Raw genomic sequence first — 22,277 nt, 5'->3', positions numbered from 1 at the left:
CTGGCATCAAGAACCACGTGGGAGTAGGCTCCTGTTGTCAGCACCCCGAGTCTGTGGTCCTTTGTTACAGCAGCCACAGGAAGCTAATACAGTGAGCTTTAATCCGGGTTCAGGGCTTCTTCCTGAGCTTGCCAGTCTCCCCTCTTAGTTGGTGCCCCCCTTTTCCATTGTTCCAAGTTGAAGTTTTCTAACAAGTTTCAGGACCTCATATTTCCTCAGGGCATCTCTGGTTTCTGTTATCTTGTGTAGGGAGAATCAAGGACAGTCTCCAAAAAGGAGCACAGAACTCAGATCGCCTCTCCTGTTCTATTTGATCCTCACGTAGAAACACGAACACACAGTGTGGCCGCTGAAGGAATTTGAGACTTTTCTAAACTTCTTCACACACCAGTCTTGCCCAGGAACCTGCAGAATTTACCCATGATCCTCCTGGAGAGGAGGTGGTGAGTGCTGGGCAGGGAGGCAGAGGAGGCCTGAGGTCATCCTTGCCCCAGGGAAGCAGTGACGCTCCATTTCATGGCACTGCCCAGTGGTGTCACATCTCTGCTCTGAACAGGAGCCTGAGAAACTGAACAAAATTGTGAGCTCTGCCTCTCATGTCATGATTCTTATCAATAAACTATATTGTTTCTTTTGATTTTTAAGAGCCAAACCATTTTATTATTGTCTTTCCAGATTTATAGGACCCTTGCCTGCAGCATTGTATGCAGCCAGGTGGATCATCAGGGATGAAGGACCTCTGCTTTCTCTGGGGGACTTTCCCACAATCCTCTGATGATTCCCACAGCACATCAGGTGTGGCATCCTACCTCTGCACCTTAAGTGGTTTTCTTTCAAGCAATATCCAATGCGGTTTCATCACTTTGAAATAGCTTTAAGCTTTGTCTTAATTCTGGAATTCAACCTATTTCCGATGAAGTTATTACTAATCCTTAGGCTCTGTAGACTTTCCACCATGCTGTTTCCTCTTTGTTTATTCCCTTGTTCTTATTTTATTTTTGTCTTATTTATTTGCTTGAGGTTAATTTTCTTTGTTCCTTCTTGAGTTTGTGCTGCCTGACCTCTACTGCATCTGAGGAATTTGGGACTGTTTGTAGTCTTTCTTTCATGTTGATCTCATATCCATTTTCTTTTTAAATTGATTTAAAAAATGACAGCAGAATGCATTACAATTATTATTACACATATACAGCACAAGTTTTCATATCTCTGGTTGTATATAAAGTATGTTGACACCAATTCGTGTCTTTATACATGCACTTTGGATAATGGTGGCTATCACATTCCACCATCCTTGCTAATCCGCGCCCTCCCTTTCCCTCCCACCTCTGAATCATATCCATTTTCTTTCTTTCTTTCCTTTTTTTGTGGTGCAAGGGTTTAAACCCAGTGCCCCCCTCATGCTAGGCCAGTGCTCTATCACTGAGCTATACCTTCTGCACTGAGAATCAGTTTTCTTTGTTATGTCTTCTTCTTCCTCCTCCTCTTCTTCTCCTCCTTCTCCTCCTCCTCCTCCTTCTTCTTATTTTTGTCTTCGTACTGGGAATTGAACCCAGGGCATTTAATCACTGCACCACATCCCCAGTACCCTCACCTCTTTTAAATGTTAAAACAGGATCTCACTGGGTTGCTCACAGCATTTTTAAGTTGCTGAGGCTGGTTTTGAACCTACAATCCTCCTGCCTCAGCTTCCCAAGCTGCTGGGATTCCCGTAGTGCATCACTTGTGCTTGTTGTCTTTAAGTTATTACTCATCAGTCTTTTTTTCCTGCCTTGTTGTACCATTCAAAACAATTCCATTTATTTGCATAACAGCAAAAGAAGCATTTAAAATAAGCAAGTTCTTGAAAATGGTTTCCCCTCGTTTGATGTTTTATCCACCAACATGTCTTGTCCATAATTCTGGTATAACCTGTAATTGTCCTTGAAGTGTCCAGTTTTCTTTGACAACAGTCTCTCTGTATGGAGTTATCTGAGTGCGGTTTCTAGTTTTCATTCTACTTCACTTATATCAAGATCAACTAGTAAACATTTCTGCTCTTTTACAATTAAGAAAACCAAGACTCACACCAAGGTGATTTGCCTGAAAGAGACCTGTAAATTCAGGAGCTGGGGATTTCTGTCCTGCCTCAAAATCCAGAAGGGTCAATTCTGCATGTGAGGTAGAGTTCAGGTGCTAGAAACTTTATCCTTAGGGTTATATACTGAAGCCTGTTGATTTGGGGCTGTGTGATGATTGGCAGGTGATAGAACCCTTCTGTGCCCTGTTTCCCTTTTCTAGGGATGGGATGATGATGGTGTTCACTGCATAAAGTTTTTGAAGGAATTAAATGAGCCACCCACAGGAGGTGCTAGGCTGTCCCCTTCCTTGTGGAAATGCAGCTGTTGGTTCTTGGTGTTCAGACTAAGCACCTTTTCTTTGAAGTCGATTTCCCATAATCCTGATAAAGATCCTCTAAATCCAAGGTATGGTCTAAACTCCTTTAATCAGATCTATTAGGTCCAAATTATTTTCAAAAATTATTTTCAAATTATTTTCATAACAAGATTGTTTGCTCTTTCAGGTTTATTATTTTATGGATCTGCAATGGTGTTTTCAGGTGCTACGAGATACGTGATAACATAATCACTTAGGGGACTGATAAGACATGTGCTTGTGTATTCTTGTATTTTAAAATCTTGTTAGTTTAAATTTCTTCTTCTTTCCTTTTCTTTTTGAGATGGCACATCACCAAGTTGCCAAGTCTGGCCTCAAATTTGCAATCCTCCTGTATCAGCCTCCCAAATAGCTGGGATGACAGCCCTTCTTGGTAAATAACATGGTAAATAATGATATATAACTCACATAAACAAAAGGTATTTGGGAACTGTATTAGTCAAGATTCTCCGGGGAGCCATAAATAATAGAGTATGTGCATAGATGTATGTATATACATCTGCATACACACACACACACACACACACACACACACATACACACACACACACACACACACAGAGAGAGAGAGAGAGAGAGAGAGAGAGAGAGAGAGAGAGAGAGAGATAAAAGAGAGGTGGTATATGGTCTAAAGCAAAGGGGGACAGTAAAAACCCGTCAATTGAGGGGACCCTGAGAGCATGCAGAAATCAGATAAATACTATGTAGAAGGGTGCTGGCTTCCTCTTGTGCATCCTGAGACTGCAAGCCAGACTCATCTGTAGAAAGCTACTTTCTTGCATGTGCACTGGGACAGGCACTTCTTGGGATGCTGGTCACACAAGCACACTAAACAGCCATTGTTGATGTTGTCACTGCTCCTGCAGCGTAACATGCAGAATCTGTCTCTGAGTGGGATGGGCATGGAGCTGAGGCCACTTTGGAAAGGGTATATGTCACCTTCTCCAGGCAGCTACCACCAGACAGGGGCAGAGACACTGTTTGGCACATAGCTCTGTGAGGGAAGGAGTTTCTCTCCTGTCAGTCTGTCAGCACAGAATACTTCCCGAAATAGGGGAAACTGTAGTAAACTTTCTCCAACAAACCACACATTTCCATGCTGTCTCCAGGCGTATTCCTTTTCTTGTCTGCAATCTACCCACCATCCTGGCACAGCTTGCCTATGGGTGAGACAGGGGGATGACTAGGGGCATTGGCTTTCACATAATTAGGGGAATTCCTGCTCCAAACTTCTGCAAGTTGAAGACTTGGGGTTCTGGTAGCATGGCTGCCTCCAAATCCAAAGACCTAATAAACTTGGAAACTGATGGCACAGAACTCAATGCAAGTCTGACAATCTCAGATGCATGGAAACTGATTGTGTAACTCTCAGGACATGTGTAAAGGGCTCAGATCCACTGACACTCATAGTGTAACTCTCAGTCCAAGGCCAGAGTCCTGAGACCTGGGCTGGGGATGGTGCAGGTCCTTGAGTCCAGAGACCAAGAACTTGGAGTTCTGATGTCCAGGGCAGGAAAAGTAGGTTGCCCAGCTCTATGAGAGAGAGAGAGAGAGAGAGAGAGAGCAAGAGGCCCTCTTCCTCTGCAGGTTGCTCTCTGTGGCCTCAGCTGGCCGGCTGGTCCCCACCCACACCAAGGGCAGGTCTTCCTCACTCCGTCCACTGCTCAAATGCCAAGGTTTCCAGAAACACCACACATTGCTGCAAATAATGCTTGCAGCTACCTGTGTGCCCTCAGCCCAGTCAGGTTGACACCTAATGTCAACCACCACAGGGACGTCAATACAGTTTTTATTTTTATTGATTCTTTTTAGTTATATACAACATTAGGATACATCGTGACATAATCACAAAAGCATGGAATATAGTTTGCTCTAATTCAGTCCCTGGCGCTCCCCCTCCGCCCTCTCCTTCCCCATTCCCCTCCCTCTGCTCTACTGCTCTTTCTGCAATTTAGTTACAGTTTGTTTTTTAATGGAGTCTTGTGGATGCACTGGGTGCTGGACTAACTGTGGTGTATTTGTGCATGTTACTTATGAAAGCCTGTCAGATTCAGGCCACTATTTCCGCCATTTCTGTCTGTCCTTCCTCCTCAATTTCCTTCACCCACTGTGTTGGTCTTTCCTCTATTTCGATGAAATTCCTCCCCTTTGATTCCCTTTCTTTCTTTTCCCTCCCTCCCATCGTTCCTTCTTCCCTCCCCCACCTCGTCTTCTTCCTGCTCTTCTTCTATTTTTTTTAGAGTCTGTGGCATCCTGAGGGCAGCTCTCTGACACCTGCTTCACTCAACTAATGCTCCCCCACAAGACCTGGACGTCCTCCCAAAATCTTCTGGCCACTTCTTCTGGCCTCTTCCCATTTCTTTTGAATCCCGTTGACAAAGTCAATTGTTTTGCCTCAACCAAACCTGTGCCCGCAGGTGTCTGCAGGTGCCCGCAGGTGCCCCAAAGCAAGTGCAAAGGTGGAGTGGAACGCTCCGAGCCGGCTGCCTCACCCTCCTGGGAACAGCGAGAGACCTCGCGTGTCCACTGCCAGGGCTCAGTGAGGAGCCACGGGACGGTTTCCTTGGGCTCAGAGCTGGGCCAATCTCTTTCAGCCTTTGGGGCAAGAACAGAAACAGCAGCTTGAGTGCCAGGGAATGTCTGTCTGTCTATCCTGGCCTGGGCTCAAGCCTGAGGGGAGAACACGCAGCTGGCTGGTCACAGTGTGGCCCAGGCACTGCTGCTTCTCAGTTAGCAGAGAACCGAAAGGTAGGGGGTCTGGGGGACCCTAGAGCAGTTGTGCCTGGTGACACAGAAAACAATTTTCATTCTTGGCCAATCAATCTATTTTCAATCCGGAGTCTGCAATACGCTGTGATTCACCGATGTCCCCTGGTGACCTGGGGTACTGAGTGCTCTGGCCTCAGGTGGTCCCCCTTTCAGCTGGGCTGTGCTCTGTATTCGACTAGCTACCCCTTGCTGATGCTGAGGTTCTGCCCTGTGCTGGATTACACCCGATCCTGTCCCAGGCCCCTACCAGGCAGATGTGCCTCACTAAGCTGGGCCTGCAGAGCTTCTGCCCCAGTGCTGCACCCCGGTGTGAGTTAAGTGCAGTTACAGAATCTTTTTTGGTTTTGAGGAGATCCTGCTCTGTTGCCTGGGGTGACCTCAGATTCCTGCCCTATAATGACCCTCCTGCCTCAGCATTCAGCTTCTGTAGTCTTTCATAGGAAAGCACATTTATAGAAAATAAAATTCATTTTTAGAAAAATATGATTTGTTTGTAGCCTGTGGTGTGTGTGTGTGTGTGTGTGTGTGTGTGTGTGTATTTTTGCACTACTGGGGATTGAACATAGGAGAGCTGTATACAGAAGCCTTTTTAATTTTTAGACAGGGTCTTGCTAAGTGGCTGAGGCTGGCTTTCATCTGTGATCCTCCTGCCAAGTCACTGGGATCACTAGCATAAGCCACCATGCCCGACTGCCATTATATAGTTTATTTCTATCATTTGGTGAGGTCATATGAAGGGTAACATTTCTAGTACCAATAGAGGTAAAATTCAAATATTTTGGACCAGAATTGATGTAAATCACTTAAATTCTAGTTGCAGTTTATTTAAGTCATTACAATTAGGGTCATAATACAATATTAAGACAAATTATTGAGAAAGAAACTTTTTATGGAAATATATATATTTATGAGTAAGTGAAATTTATTTAACTGACAGTGGATGAAAGTTATCTGATCCTTGGCAAACATCTGATCTGGCATGCCAAAAAATGTTTTTGGAAAACTTTCTATAATTCATGGTCTGTGATCTGAATCATCTTAAACAGAAAACAATTCTTATTCTTGGTCAATCAATCTACTTGCAATCCGGGGTGTGCCAGCTCAGCAGAGACACACCTTACACAAAGTCTCAGGAGATCCCAGAGTTGTGTCCAGCGAGTGCAGTGATGATCATTGGCCTCCTGTGCAATGACCTTATCACCCAGTGGGGCCAAAGTCCTTGGCCTTTCCACAACCTCCCTCTACTGCCCTCTGTTAGTGTGACCTCCTTCAAGGGTGCCATCAAGAGTTTCCCAGGACTGATTTCCACTTCAGTGCTGGGAAACAGAGTGACTCAGGATAGAATGGGAGACCCTCCAAAAACTTCTCCCTGAGGTCAGAAATAAGACAAGGATTCCTAGAAGGGAAATTGCATGTAAATGGAAGGAGACCCTCAGGGGTATACAAAATTACATACAAGAGGAAGTGAGGGGAAAGGAGGAAAAATATAAGGGGGAGAAATGAATTACAGTAGAGGGGGTAGAGAGAGAAGAGGGGGGGGGAGGGGGGATAGTAGAGGATAGGAAAGGCAGCAGAATACAACAGACACCAGAATGGCAATATGTAAATCAATGGTTGTGCAACTGAAGTGATTCTGCAATCTGTATATGGGGTAAAAATGGGAGCTCATATCCCACTTGAATCAAAGTGTGAAATATGATATATCAAGAACTATGTAATGTTTTGAACAACCTACAATAAAAATTAATTAAAAAAAAAAAAAAAAAAAAGACAAGGATTCCTGAATTTGCCATGACTAATTGGCCTTGTCCTGGAAGTGTAGCCACAGCAATTGGGTAAGAAAAAGAAATTAAAGGCATCCACAATGAAAAGAACAGTGAAAAGAACTGGGGACTGTTCTTTTCACTGTTACTACTCACGGATTATGGTATTTAAAAAAAATTCTAGACAATCTACACACACACACAAAACAACACAACACTCAAAAAACGGTTGCAGATGATATGAAAGTTGTAGGATCCAAGGTGTCAAGGGTCAGTTGCATTTCCTTACACTAGCAATGAGATTGGAAAAATAATTTAAGAAAGCTATTACATTTGCAAGGGCATCAAAGAGAATAAGATGTTTAGGAATAAAGTCAACCAAGGAGGTATAAGACTTTCAAACTGAAAACAATGAGATATTGTTGGAGCAGATTGAAGGAGACCTAGATGAGGGGAGGACACGTCCTGTGTGTGGACTGGAAACACAGTTTTAAGTAGAGGGATCTGAAAGGAGCATGTCAGAAATGATTCCCAGGCTGAGCCGAAATCAAAAGGAAAATGTCAGTTGTAACTAAGGAAAAATATGGCAGAGCCAGCTGCTATGTGCAACTGTGTGACTCTAATAAAATAACTAAACTAAACTAGAATACACGCGTGTGACCCGGTTTATGAAACAGGAGGAAGGCAAGCTCTAGGCCAGCCTCAGCAACTTAGCATGGCCCTAAGCATCTTAGCGAGACCCTGTCTCAAAATGAAAAATGAAAAATAAAAAAGGCTGGGATGTAACTCAGTGGGAAAGCTGGTTCAGTGCCCCAGTACCAATAAGTAAGTAAGTAAATAAATAAATAAAGTGTCCTATGTCATAGCTGACAAGGGACTTGTCCCTTGGGGACAAATATGTAAAGGACTCTCAAAACTTCAGCAGTGAGAAAACAACCAATTTTCTTTCGCCCCCCCCACCCCCCCAGCACTGGGGTGGAACCAGCCCTCTGTGCAGTTAGGCTGGCTCTCTACCACTGAGCTGCACCCCCTGAGTTTTTATTTGATTTTATTTTGAGACAAAGTCTCCCTAAGTTGCCTACCCTGGCAACAAACTCGCCATCCTCTTGCCTCAGTCTCCCAAGTGGCTGGGGTTATAGATGTGCACCACACCCAGCCCAATTTTTCTTCTTTTTGTTTGTTTTGTACTGGGAATTGAATCCAGGTGCACTTTACCAACAGAGTTACTTACCCAGTCCTTTTTTTCTAGGGCTGGGGAATGTGGCTGAGTTGTAGAGCACTTGCCTTGCATGCATGAGGCCCTGGGTTGGATCTCCAGCACCACAAAAAGAAAAAGAAAAAAAATTCTGTTTTCTTTCTTTCTTTTCTTTCCTTTGTAAAAAAAAGGAAGTTATAGAGCATATATTCATTTGGGGTCTTTTTGGGAGGTCTGTGAAACTGGCTTATTTTCTAGAAAAACAGGTGGTTTAGAAGTTAGAAGATCAAGCTGGACTTGGTGGCATGAATTTGTAATTCCCCAGTAACTTGGGAGGCTGAGGCAGGAGGATCTCAAATTTGAGGCTAGCTTCAGTGACTTACTGAGGACCTGTCTTAAAATTTAAAAGAAAAAAGAAAAGAAAGGGCTGTGGATGTGGGTCAGTGGTTAAGCATCCTGAGGTTCAATCCCTGTATTAAAAAACAAACAAACAGCAAAACAAAATAAAACAACCCCCCCCCCCCCCAACACACATACACAATTAGAACATCATCCTCTCCAAAGAAGTAGTTCTTGTTCACAAAGCTGGGGATGTCAAACTGCATGAGCCTCTTCAGCTCCTCCTGTGGCCTCCCACTGCTCCCGATGGCTTCATCATTGCTGTTGATGGCAGTGGTCTGGTGACAAGATGCAGGCCCCTCCAAGTGTTCCATTGATGCAGCAGAGACAGACCCGCACTCCTTGAACCCTGGTGAGAAGACACCTTGTCTGGCTCTGGAGTTTCCAGTGTCTGACACCAAGTTGTTCATTCCAAATCTTTTCTCTAAAGATTCTGCATTGGGTTTCAGAGGTCCAGTGCAGGGTCCACTGACTCCATATTTCTGGGTCCCAGGTGAGTCAGGACACCATGGTGGACGGATAAGTTAGGGGGAAGTGGCCCAGGACATGCAACCAGAAGCAGAGTTTTATTTTATTTTTTGGATAGTGGAGATTAAACTCAGAGGCACTAAACCACTGAGCCACATCCCCAACCCTGTTTTGTATTTTATTTAGAAACAGGGTCTCACTGAGTTGCTTAGTACCTCTTTTTGCTGAAGCTGGCTTTGAACTTGTGATCCTCTTACCTCAGCCTCCTGAGCCACCAGAATTACAGGCGTGCACCTCTGTGCCCAATAATATATATTTTGATTTGTTGATGGACCTTTATTTTATTTATTTATATGTGTGGTGCTGAGAATTGAACACAGTGCCTCATATGTGTGAGGCAAACGCTCTATCACTGAGCCACAACCTCAGCTCCAGAGCTTTATTTTTTGAGACAGGGTCTTTCTAAATGGCCCAGGGTCTCACTAAATTTCTGAGGCTGCCCTTGAACTTGCAATCCTCCTGCCTTAGCCTTCAGAGTTGCTGGGAATTACAAGGCATATACTCTGAGCCCAGCTTTACAGCCACATTTCCCCCCTCACATGTAAAGAATTGGTGCATTATAGTTGTACATAATGATGGCATTTGTGGTTACGTGGCCATGCAGGCTCACAAGAGAACAATATCATTTGGCCAATTTTACTTCCAGTGCTCCCTCTCCCCACCCTCCTCTCACACCCTGTTCCTTTCCTCTACTGGTCTCCCTCTGATTTTCATGAGATCCCCACCTCTCTCACATTTCTTTTTCTTTTCCTCTCTAGCTTCCACATATGAGAAGAAAGTATGATCCTTTACCTTCTGAATTTGGCTTATTTCACTTAAGGCAATGGTCTCAGTTCCATCCATTTCCCTGCAAATGACATAATTTCATCTTTTTTGGCTGAATAAAATTTCTTTTGTAATAAACCCATCTTATTTATTCATTTATCTGTGGTTGGACACCTGGGCTGTATTTTGTGTCTGGCTTCCTTCACTCAGAAGGCTCATAGGATTTTTTGAGAGAGAGAGAGAGAGAGAGAGAGAGAGAGAGAGAGAATTTTTAATATTTATTTTTTAGTTTTCGGCGGACACAACATCTTTGTTTGTATGTGGTGCTGAGGATTGAACCCGGGCCGCACGCATGCCAGGCGAGCGCGCCACCGCTTGAGCCACATCTCCAGCCCATAAATAAATATTAAAAAAAAATAAACTTGCTGGGCCAGCTGTTTAGTCACTATTTCTCCATCAGGGAGCAGTGTCCCACCCGATCCTAGCTTTTCAATATCTCTGTGTGGTTTTTTTTTTTTTTTGATTCCCTCATCATCACTCATGGGTTTCTTGGGCTCAGCTGGGCAGGTCCTGGGAATTTCCTGTCAGGTGTTTTGTTTAGAAGAATTTTAGGGAAGAGTTAAAAGTTAAAATGGGTTTGGTAAACATTGGTTGCCACTGTATTTATTTAGCAGAAAAATAGTAAGAGCATATGACACATTATTAAAATGATATATTTAAGGCATGGAGGCTATGACTATGGCTGGCACTGTGTGTGTGTGTTTGTGTGTGTGTGTGTGTGTGTGTGTGTGTTCCTGAGGACTGAACCCACTGAGCCACAACCCCAACCCTTTTTACTTTGAGACAGGACCTTGCTAAGTGGCTGAAGCTGGCCTGGAACTTGGGATCCTCCTGCCTCAGCCTCCCAAGTGGCTGGAATTATAGGCATGTGCCAGTGCACCTGGCTTATTTTTAATTTTGAGATAGAGTCTGGTCAAATCGCACAGGCTGGCCTCAAAATTTAGATCCTCATCCTCCTGAGTAGCGGTGGTTGCAAGGACACTCCACCATGCCCAGCTAGCTCTTTTGTAATTTTTAAAAACTAGTAAAAATAAAAACACATACATGCACACACAAATAAATAATAAGGACTTCATCTTCTCCAAAGTAGAATGCACTGGAGATTCATGTTTTTAACCCTGAGTTTATGTTCGCCAATGGATCACCATGGAAACCAGCCCAGGTGGGCCACATGAGTCCTAGTGATCAACAGTGACAACCACAGGGATCTGATCCATGTGCAGCAATTCAATGCCATTACACCCTATGGCCAGGAAAAAGAGAAATTCTTGCTGTCACATACCCAGTGGGACTGAGTTGGGAAATTCCAAGACCAGCCTTTGAAGTCACTTTCTCCCTCTTTCCTGATTGTCTGATCCCTCTCCTGGGATGAAGTTCATTGTGTAAACTACATGTAGAGATAATATTCATAAGGATTGTTTCAGAATATGAATTTAAGTAACGGTCTGAAACTAAAAAAGATAAGACAGACATAGGTATGAAAATATTTTAGTCTGGGAAATTGGAAGGTAAAATAAATATTTCTGATGAGAAAGTATTTTGTCTGGTAAAATAATATTCTTGGTCTATGTCCAAAATGAAAGAGGACAAAACTAAGGATGTAAAGAAGCTGAGAATGTCTATGTAAGTTGCAGAAGCTTTGTGGAAGGTAAATCTCAAAAAGGTTGTGTTTGTGGGCTGGGGTTGTGGATCAGTGGTATAGTGCTTGCCTCACATGTGTGAGGCACTGGGTTCAATTCTCAAACTACACAAAAATAAATGAATAAAATAAAGGTCCATCAACAACTAAAAAATTACAAAAAAATTGTGTTTTTGATTAAATTGCTGTAATTAGCAGAGCTAGTCAAAATTATTTCAACTTTAATGTTACTGATATGAAGCAAAGTCTGAAACATTGATCTGCTTTTATAGATCAAGATAATTTTCTTGTATCTGTTAGGTTTCATTACTTGGAAAAACTAAGTCTTAAAGGATTTAGGATTTGAACCTGTTTTAAAGACTTAAATGATTACTTTGGAACTTGTTAAACAACTGTTATTTAGGTTATAACAATATAGTTGACACTGTAAATACATGTGACTAAGTATATGTATGCCTCTGAGGACTGTATCTGTGTAAGCCTTGTCTAAGTGTTATGTAAAAATTGATAAAATGAAAGCTTATGTAAATTTATCACCTATAGGTGCATTTATACATTATATTTGACATAGAAGGGCTACACTGTTATTTGAGGACCTGTCCTATATCTGTTTGCTTTGACTAAGTTCATTTCTGATCATTAACACTGTTTCCTGAATGTATAAGGAAGGCTAGAAGGCTATCCTTTGATTTTTGCTAATCCATACAGACCTGTGACTATTGTTACCATATACTCTGGATTCTGAATTGTACTTCAAAAGTTCAACTTAGTTAAATGTAAATATTAGAAGGGCTTTGCCAAGTTGGTGTTCTCCCAACTAAAATGATCTGTTTCAATATTATTGGATTTTTATAGAAATCATAAATTTGGTTTGTATTTATTTATGTCATTTGATGTTTTATCTGGATAAAGTAGCCTGTTGAGGATGTGGCTCAAGTGGTAGCATGCTCACCTAGCATGCATGCAGCCCAGGTTTGATCCTCAGCACCACATACAAACAAAGATGTTGTATCCGCCAAAAAACTAAAAAATAAATATTAAAAAATTCTCTCTCTCTCTTCTCTCTCTCTCTCTTTAAAAAAAGAAGTTATATATACAATTTCGTGTTACTCTTCACAGTGAAATTGTGATTTTGGTAGGGAATAAGGGAGGCAGAAATATTGGAACCCACACACACATACACATATATACACAGATAGAAACAGGAGAGTGGGTTTATTAGGGGAACTTGCTCATATATTTCTGAAGAATTCCCACAGTAGACCTTCTGCAAACTGGTGATCTGGGATGCTGCAGAGCAGCCCAGCCCAAGTCCAGACTCCTCAGAACTATGGAAGCCAATGGCACAGCTCTTAGCCCAAGGCCAGAGGCTAGAGAATCTGGGGAGGGGACAATGCAAATTTACTGTTCAATGGCCAGAGAACCTGGAGTCTGACATCCAGAGCAGAAGAAGGATACACAGCTCCATGAGGGAGAGCAAGAAGCCACCTTCCTCTGTGGGTTGTTTTCTGTGGCCTTAGATGACCAGCTGGTGCACACCCACACCTAGGGCAGGTCTTCCTCACTCAGTCCACTGCTCAAATGCCAGGCTTTCCAAAAACACCACCCAATATTCCCAGAAGTAATGCTTGCAGCTAATCTGTGTGCCATTAGCCATGATCTTAATATTTGTGCCCCTTCTGTGTGGGTCAGCAGAACTTCATGAAAGAAATTCCCTGAATTTCACTTTTAATAAGGGTAGAGAGTCGCCCAACACAATCCTTGCTAATCAATAATGCTGACTGTGCATCTGAAACAAACAAAGCCCAATTTTGCCATCAAAACAGATTTTTACCCTTGGAACTGTTTTAATTGGCCAGGACTCAGACATCAAAAGACATGGACTTTGCCTAGTAGCTGCCCTTTCTGAAGAATAAGCAAAGTATTGCATTTGTTTTTACCATCCAAGGTAAATATCCTCCCCAATGAAAAAAAGTTAAAAAAAAAGAACTCCTGAATTTAATGAGAGGAAGAAATATATGTACTTTATGGGAATTGCTGAAGGGATAGATGCTGAAAGAACAGTCTGGCAAGTATGAGAAGATCCACGTCTCACCCCTGTTGCCACCTACAGTGTGGGAGTTTTCAGCAAGTTGCTGTGTCTTGCTTCAGTTCTCCGTCTGAGCTCCCTTGACTGATATAATAAAATACCAGATGTGGCTCATAAACAGCAGGGTCTCATTTTTAACAGCCCTGGGGGCTGGGAAGTCCAGGATCCAGGCAGACTTGGCATCTGGACAGGGTCAGCTTTGTAGCTCACTGACAGTGCCTTCAAGACGTGTCCCGACGTGGTGGGAAAGAGGAGGGTTCTTTCTGGGTTTCCTTCATCAGTGCACCAACCCCGTTCACAAAGACCCCATGTTTATGATCTAATCATCTCCTAAAGGTAACCCTAACCCTAACCTCTCATAATACCATCACCTCAGGATTCAGGATTTCGACATGAATGTGGAGGAATGGACACAAGTATTAAGATCACAGCACTCACATGCATCAGGTAGCAAGAGGCCAAAGTGAAGGGCTGTGGATTTAATGAAATTTAGTAGGTTCCATTGACCTTCGTGGGTTCTCACTGGTAGGTGTTGAGCCTAAATAAAAAATGGGTTTTCATGTGACAACAGTTTCCTGTAGCCTCTCTCTTCCTCCATCCAAGGACATCTGCTTCCTGATGTGCAGGGTTGTTTATCTGGAAGGTTGTGTGAAGACTGAGAATAATATTTCTTGAGTCAAACTCACAGGATTATCTTAAGCAAAAAGAGAGAGATAATAGGCTAAATAATTGATTTTCTGAATTAAAAACTACCCACTTTGTCCTTTCCAACTCCTGTGGGCCACACTGTAACAAGAAGGCATAAATCTCTGTTTTGACCTGCCAACAGTTCAGCTAACAGAGAAGAGTCAGAATTGTGACTCTGGTTGGCTCATGCTCACTGGGACAAATGTAAACCTGAGTCATCTCCCAGTTCCATGGGTTTGAGGGTTTGGCAGTAACTATTAGAGCAGAATATACTTGTACTCTGACCCAGCAATTCCTTCCTCACTGTGCGCATTCTTGCAAGAAAATGTTCATAGCAATGCTTCATCATGGACCCTTGATGAAGACCACCAAGTGTACATCGAGAGAAATACAAATGAACCACCATGGCACATTCACACAGCAGAAAGGCCACATGACCGAGGATGCAGGGTCTGTGTCTGCCAGCCAAGGTGTGGACCTCCCCCACAGCACTCTGCAGGAGGAGCCAGATGGAGGGGCAGGATTCAACGTGTATGAATACAGAAGTCAATACTGTCAGAGTCCAGAGAGGGGTTACCTTTGTTGGAAGGGGCATAAACGGGGGTAGATAGGTTCTATTTCTCTTATTAGTCTCTGTGGTTCTGGGGATTGAACCCAGGGCCATGTTGTAAGCATGTGGTCCACCACTGTGTTACCTCTTTAGCACCTTCTGTGTCTTCATATATTCACCAGTTAAAGTACATCAATTAATTGTAATTTAAATACATGCATACTTAAAGCGTAAGTGCTAAACACACACAGGGAAATATTACTCAGTCACAAAATATAACAAAGTATTGATACAGGCTGTCATGCGGATGGATCCCAAAACCATTAGATGGAGTTAAACATGCCAGATGCCAGTCACTAAAGGTCACATATTGGATGATTCCATTTAGAGGGGATATCCCAAGTGTGCAAGGCAGGCCTGTGGCTGCCCAGGACTGGAGGGAGGAGATGATGGGCAGAGACTGCATAAGGGGTACAGGGTCTCCTTCTGGCTGATGAAAATGTTTTCTAACTCAACAGAAGTTACAGTTATACAATACCATAATTATACTTACATCATTGAATTGTTCAATTTTTACATGGTTTAAATATGGCACACTTCATGAGTCTGCCTGTCATTCTGGGGCAGAGGCCACGCTAATCTTCTCTGCGTTGTTCCAATTTTAGTCTATGTGCTGCCAAAGCAAAAACTGTCAGGTAAATTTCATTCCCCCAATTTAAGGAACTATTTTCTATTTCAAATGAAAAAGTTTTAAAATGGATGGGGGAAGCTTGATGTTCTCTAAGTGTTTAACTTTACAAAGACTGTAGAGTTGGTGATTCATCAGGGTCTTGGCTTGAATGCAGTCTATTCCCCACATGCCACAGCCTGTATTGGTCACCACTGGGCTTTGGCTGGAGCCTCTATTAGGAAAATGAATCATCCATTGACAAGTGATCAAGTTTTTATTGACCAGCATGATCAGGACTAAAAAGAACAGGATTTTATTTTGAGATGCAATTGATGAATCTGTAACTTCTGTCTCTGTGAAAACATCAAGAACTATCTTCAAGCTGTGGAGACATGAACAAGGGAGAGTCAGTCCCAGTCTATCTCACCCTCCAAGGATCAATATCACACTCACTTCTCTCCCTGAATCCTCTTTTCTCCTCTCGGATGGGAGATCTGGTCTACCCCAAGAACTAATTCACATGAGTCCAGGGAGCAGGGAAAGCCGAGTCACCTTTGAGTTCAGTGGCATAAGAAGGGTGTAAGTATTTTGCTTTTATGATCAACTTGAATGTACCAGTACTGATTATTTTCATGGACACATAAATAATGCAGTCCCTTTTTTTGAATACAGTTTACTATACTGAAATTTTTGAGTGTTTTCGAAGCAGTTAAAGTGACAGTCCCATATGTTCAAGGAGCATGATTTGGAGTGAATGTTTCTTATGCTTTAGCATGTAACTGAGAAGGTCTTCCTAGCCCTCTATGAGGCAGATCCAGGGCACAAATCCATTTTTTCTTTATTTTTTTTTCTTTTTAGATGTCCATGACAGTAGAATGTATTTGACATATCACACAGACATAGAGTTTAAGTTCCCATTCATGTGGTTGTACATGATGTGGAGTTACACTGATTGTGTAACATAGGACACATATGAACATAGGAAAGTTATGTCTGATCCATTCTACTGTCTTTCCTATTTCTACTCCCCCTCTCTTCCCTTCATTCCCCTTGTCTAATCCAATGAATTTTTATTCTTCCCTCCTCCTCCCTTATTTTGTGTTAGCGTCCGTGTATCAGAGAGAACTTTCTTCTTTATGGCTGACTAATGTTCCATCGTGTATATATACCACACATGTCCATTTTATAGATAAGAAAGCAGGCTGGCAGAGGTGATGTCGATGGTGAGTACAATTAACACTTTAGCTCCATGAATTATCTTTTTTAGCCAGTGCATGATGAATATATATATATATATATATTTTTTTTTTTTCCCTAGCATCTTTTAAAAAAAATTTATTTATTTATTTAATCTAATTAGGTATATTTGACAGCAGAATGCATTTTGATTCATTGTACACAATTGCAGCACAACTTTTCATTTCTCTGATTGTACACAATGTAGCTTCATACCATATGTGCAGTCATACCTGTACCTAGAGTAATGATGTCCATCTCATTCCACCATCTTTCCAGCCCCCACGGAATATAAATATTTCATCACATAAAATTGAATATCTCTTGTTAAGGGGAGTTAAAATCCCCCTGGAATGTCTCTTGATGTGAGGGTTGTCACATTATGGGTGACACAGTGGATGGAACCAAGCGTGGATTCCTTTCACGGGGCCAGTAAGAAGCTCAGCTCTACACACAGCCTCAGTAGGAGCTGGGACAGTGCCAACTCTCCCCATCACCCTGAAGCTACTTTGATTTCTGAATCTATTAATTTTACGGTTGCACAGCTAATTATTTTCATTAGCATTTTCAAAGCTTTTTGGATTGAGGCAGTCAGAAAGAAAGGAGGGACCCAGGAGAGAAAGCAGACATGACCCACAGGCTCCCGAGAATCCATCCATGATGTTTAGCACCTGGAGCTGGATCATCTGACCCTGTGATGGCAACAGGGACCCCATCACTGGTGGGGGACAGACAGCCCCCTCCCAGGTGTTGTTCTGTTAAAATTCTCTCTGGAGTGGCACTGGGATGGGTCCTGGGGCAGGGCCGGCACTGGCTCCTGCAGTGCTTCAGGGACAGGAGAAGTCCCCAGCAAACAGCAGTCCAATGGGACTGGTGGCTTCTGCTCAGCACGACTGACTCCTATTTCCAGGAATAAGCACCTGGGTGGATGAGGGGCCTGAGGCTGAGCGTGACAACCAGAGGGGCTTGGGGCGTCTCTCCCAGAAGCCAAGTTCCCGAGCAGCCCAGGAAGAACTAGCACTGGCTGGAGCCCAGGAGTTAAGTCCCCAGGAAGCCAGTTTGAGGATCAGGGACCCTCTGCATGTACAAGCAGCACAAGCACTGACGCTGTGTCCCAGGGAGGGGACGTCTCTGGGTCCCCGTGAGTGCAGGGCTGTGACTGAACCTGGAGTGGAATGACCACCCCCAGGACCCCTCGTGTCTTCACCAGTGTGTGATGATGACTGCAGGGACCTTTCCAAAGAGTGGCAGCAGGAGTTTCCCGTGTGCACAGAGCTGGGAGGTGGCGGGGAAGACTGACTCAGCCACACGGAGCCTGTGTTAGGTGAGGGCCTCGTCCCTGAGCTCTGACAGGCTAGGTGCTCAGGCTCTGCGTCTGTCTCGGGTCCCTAGGATTGGCAGTTCCATGGGCAGAGAGGGCGGAGGGGATGTTTGTGAGAGCCTCGAGGAGGGGCGTGTTTGATGCTGCCTGTTGCTAAGTGGCTTCTGATGACGCCTTGCTGAGGTGATGGGCTTTGACCCCCAGGTTCGGCTGTGACCCAAACTTCCTAAGCCTCACTTCCCTTGTTCCTTAATAGCTTAATGTTGCCTATGTCACATCCTCAGACTTTGTGAGATGCTGTGTGTGAAGTATATGGCATGGTGTCCAGTGCAAATTGAGCACCCACTGAAACTCTCCATATTTACAGGCATCACTTCTTTTAGTGCACTTTGTTTTATTGACGTCAGATTTTCTACTTTTTACAAATTGGAGGTTTGTGGTGCCCCACAGGTTGAGCAAGTTTGTGAGTGCCGGGTACCCAATAGCCCATGTGAATGTTAGCATTTTTTTTTTTGCAATAAATTACATTTTAGTTAAGATTTGTACATCTTTTAGACAGAATTCTGTTGCATGCTTAGTAGAACATGTAGTCTACTTAATGTTTTTTCATGTATTGGGCAACCAGTAAGTTCTTGTGATCCCTTTACTGTTGTGTTTGCTCTGTGGCAGGGTCAGACATCTAGGTAAGTCGTGGTCCCAAGGCATGGTCTCTGACCTTTCTTTCTTATCTTTTCCATGGCATTAACCTTATTTAATCATTAGCCTGTGGTCAAGGACAGACAATCCAAGCCAGGCACTAGTCTGAAAGTTCACAGAGTCCAAACCCAACCTTCTACCTGTCTCTTTAAGACCCATGAGCTAATGGTTTTCTTATTTTAAAAGTTTGACTCCCCCCGTTGAAAAATAATCAATAGGTGACTAACATTTTGTGGCCCCTGAAAGTTATATGAGAATCAAATTTCAGGGCACATGAATATAATTGTATCAGAACTCAGCCACATCATTCGTTCTTGTGTTATCAGTGGCTGATTTGGATCCACAATGGCAAAGTTGAATATCTGCATCAGAGACCCCATGGCGAGTGAGCCTGAAATGTCTAAGACCAGGCCCTTCCTAGCCTTTGCTGAGCTCTGATCTGAGTTATTACAAGATAATACATGCTTCAGACTTTCCCCTCCACCAGTGCAAAGGGTTCCCACCTTATGAATTTAAGAATACCCCAATTCCATTTTCTCCCAACCATCTTGCTGCAGAAGGGAACATTGCTTCCATGTTCTATCTGGTTATTTCAGTTTTGCTCCATATCCCACCGTGTGTGGAACAGGAGTGGAGAACTTTGACAAAGGCAAGAAGCCCAGAGAACCAAGACTTCCTCCCGACAGGCTCTTACCATTTTGCTGAACTGATGGTCTTTACCAAACCTCCAGGATCTCAGTGAAAGGAGATGCCTGTCAGTCATGCGTGAGCCCCAGGGGTGGCATCCTTGTTTTGCACACATGTGCTCCTGAAAATCTCAGCATGATATCCTCCCATGTGCATTGCGCTCCCAGTTCCTCTGGGGAAACTGAGGCTCAGAATGTCAAAATCACTTGTCAAGTCTAAGTGGGTGTTACAGAGGTGGGGGGTGCAGAATCCACACAGACATCCCAAGTCCAGTTCCTCACATCCTTCAGCACACCATGGTTAGCAAGCTCTCACAGACTGTGTTCCTAGGAAGTGTCTTCTTCAGAGCCACAGGGAGCATGCCTTCATCCATTTGAAAACATTGGCTTAGAGTCTGTTTAGGATCAAAGCAGTTTCCGTGAGTCAGAATAAAGGGAAGGATAGAACTTACTCAGTTCCTTTCATTAGCTAACTGAGCAACTTTGCAGAGTTCTTTTGATTTCTGAGCCGAAAATATTTGTTCTAAAGAAATCAAGAGCCCAATGGATACCCTACATTTTTCTTCTTTGAGTTAATTTGACACCATAACGTCAAATCCAGGATACACACATCAGAGGGAACAGAAGTCTGTGTGTGTGGCAGGTAGTGGAACTCTTGTTATTTATTAAGCTAGTCCATCTTTGATTTGATTTGTTTATTTTCTGCTTTTTGGTGACGACTCTTAATGTTTTTAATTCTAGTCACAACATCTCCCAAGGACAATGGGCAGTTATATCCCTGAATATCTATGAAGCTGTGATAAATATGTGAACATTGGTTCTAGAGATTTGCCTATGCTGTACCCTGAGGGCAGGTCCAAGACACTGTGAGTGGGATCCAGGACACCCTACCCTCTGTGTGTGCTGGGTGGACACCAGAGAGAACCCATGATTCCTTGGTTGTTCAACTTAATAGTCCTTGTGTACAAGAGCACTTGACCATCTGCAAAAAAGTATTTTTCAGAACCACAGCTGGTATGTACCCAACTGCAAGGATGGTAGGAATTGGGTTAAAAGCAGGGTTTTGTGCCAAGATGGAGTCTTCCCTGGGGTAGTCTCTGAGAATGGTGTGATGGATGCTGCTGAACTTGATTCCCCTTGGTCTTCACAGTTCCAAAAAGAAAAGAATCCAAAGTTCACGGGCAAGCAGAATTGGTCATACTGTCATGGAATGGCCATAGTACCAAAAGAAATCTACAGATACTATGATCCAAAGTTTTAGGGAGGCAAAGAAGAGAGAAACAACAAGAAGGCAAACTTCTGAGTTCTGTTTTTTAGTTACCCATTGGACATCTGCAGGATCGAGGAACAGTCAGTCAGGGCTTTTACCAAAACGGTCTTCAAAACCCTTTAAAGAATCCTAAGTGACTTTTATCATCATATCCCTGTGTAAGAGGTGTTTTCTACAGCAAGGTAGAGAAAGACACTAATACTGTGTAGCGCAACTGCTTGTTCTCCAAAATTCGTAAATTTTAAAGTCAACTAAAAGTAGGCAGAGGTAGAGGTAGAGGAGTTTATTTAGATTTTAACTTCATTACAAGGTTATTAGGGGAACATTTAGTAACACCTACAAGAGGCCAATGAGAGAACAGTCAACTTCAGTCAAGTACGACCTAGGAAAACTCTTACCTTTGTTTTTGTCATTCTGGCCAAATAGTGATTTAAATATGGGAAAATTGGTGAGGGGGAAACCCAGAATCATCTGCAAGAAAACAGGTAACTCAACTGTGTTCCAAGTCTCAATTCAACTCTGAACTACTCTGTACATGTCAGCGCAGATAAAACCATATGTTAAATGCTGGGTAGAAATGAGAGTCTATGAACATATCATACCATCCACCATTCATGTGAGGTTTGAAAGTTCCATCCATATCACTTGTTAGTTATGCTTTACACAGTACTGGGAATGAAAATAACACTGGGTTGGAAATCATACTCCTGCAGATCATCATCATCATAAATTCTACAGATATATGTAATAGAAAAGGAACATTAATGGCTTGCAAATTATATTTCTTGATTTAAAAACTAGACACAATTGTGGGTGATATTCTTATTATGTTCGTAGGTTTCTATGTATTTAAAATATTGCAAAGATTTTTTTTTGGGGTCCCGGAGAATTGAATTCAGGGGCACTCAACCACTGAGCCACATCCCCAGCCCCATTTTGTATTTTACTTAGATACAGAATCTTACTGAATTGCTTTAGAGCCTTGTCGTTGCTGAGGCTGGCTTCAAATTTATAATCCTCCTTTCACTGCCTCCAATGCTGCTGGAATTACAGGCATGCATCACCATATCTGGCTTGAAGTATTACAAAGATTTTATTAAAGCTAGGATATGATGAAGTGAATAGGGAAATCCCAGTAATTTTTAACAAGCAAGTGAATAGAGAAGCAAAATGTATATTTCAAGGTCCCAGAATGAAGAAACCGTTTTTTTTTTTCTCTCAGAGCTTTATAGTTATCATAGTGATTGGGTTCATCCAGAAAAACTCATCAATGCAAGGAAATCAACTTTAGTTCATGATCCCCCTTTCCCTGTGTTACCCCTCTCCTCTCCCATTTTCCTTTCCCTACTCAACTAGGCTTCCTTTTGTTCATCTGATAATTTATATTTCATTGGCTCTTTATGTTATTTTCATTCACTTCCTCTTTTCTGTAGAAATGGATTTTATGCTAAGAACGCCTCAGTCGTGTACACATTCCATGACATTAAAAACAATGACCATATCCAGAATTTTTAGATG

General features: G+C 42.8%; 1 non-coding gene across 1 annotated transcript; it reads right to left on the bottom strand.

Annotated features, from left to right (window-relative positions):
* Nucleotides 1–15,462: 15,462 nt before the first annotated feature.
* LOC143384577 (U6 spliceosomal RNA) lies at nt 15,463–15,565 on the bottom strand. The gene has a single exon (XR_013089376.1). It is a non-coding gene; the product is annotated as a U6 spliceosomal RNA (small nuclear RNA).
* Between the last annotated feature and the right edge of the window lie 6,712 nt (nt 15,566–22,277).

This window comes from Callospermophilus lateralis, chromosome 18, assembly GCF_048772815.1.
Source record: "Callospermophilus lateralis isolate mCalLat2 chromosome 18, mCalLat2.hap1, whole genome shotgun sequence".
NCBI classification, from domain to species: Eukaryota; Metazoa; Chordata; class Mammalia; order Rodentia; family Sciuridae; genus Callospermophilus; species Callospermophilus lateralis.
Note: the sequence above shows the minus strand (reverse complement) of the source record. Positions and strands in the feature narration are given on the sequence as shown.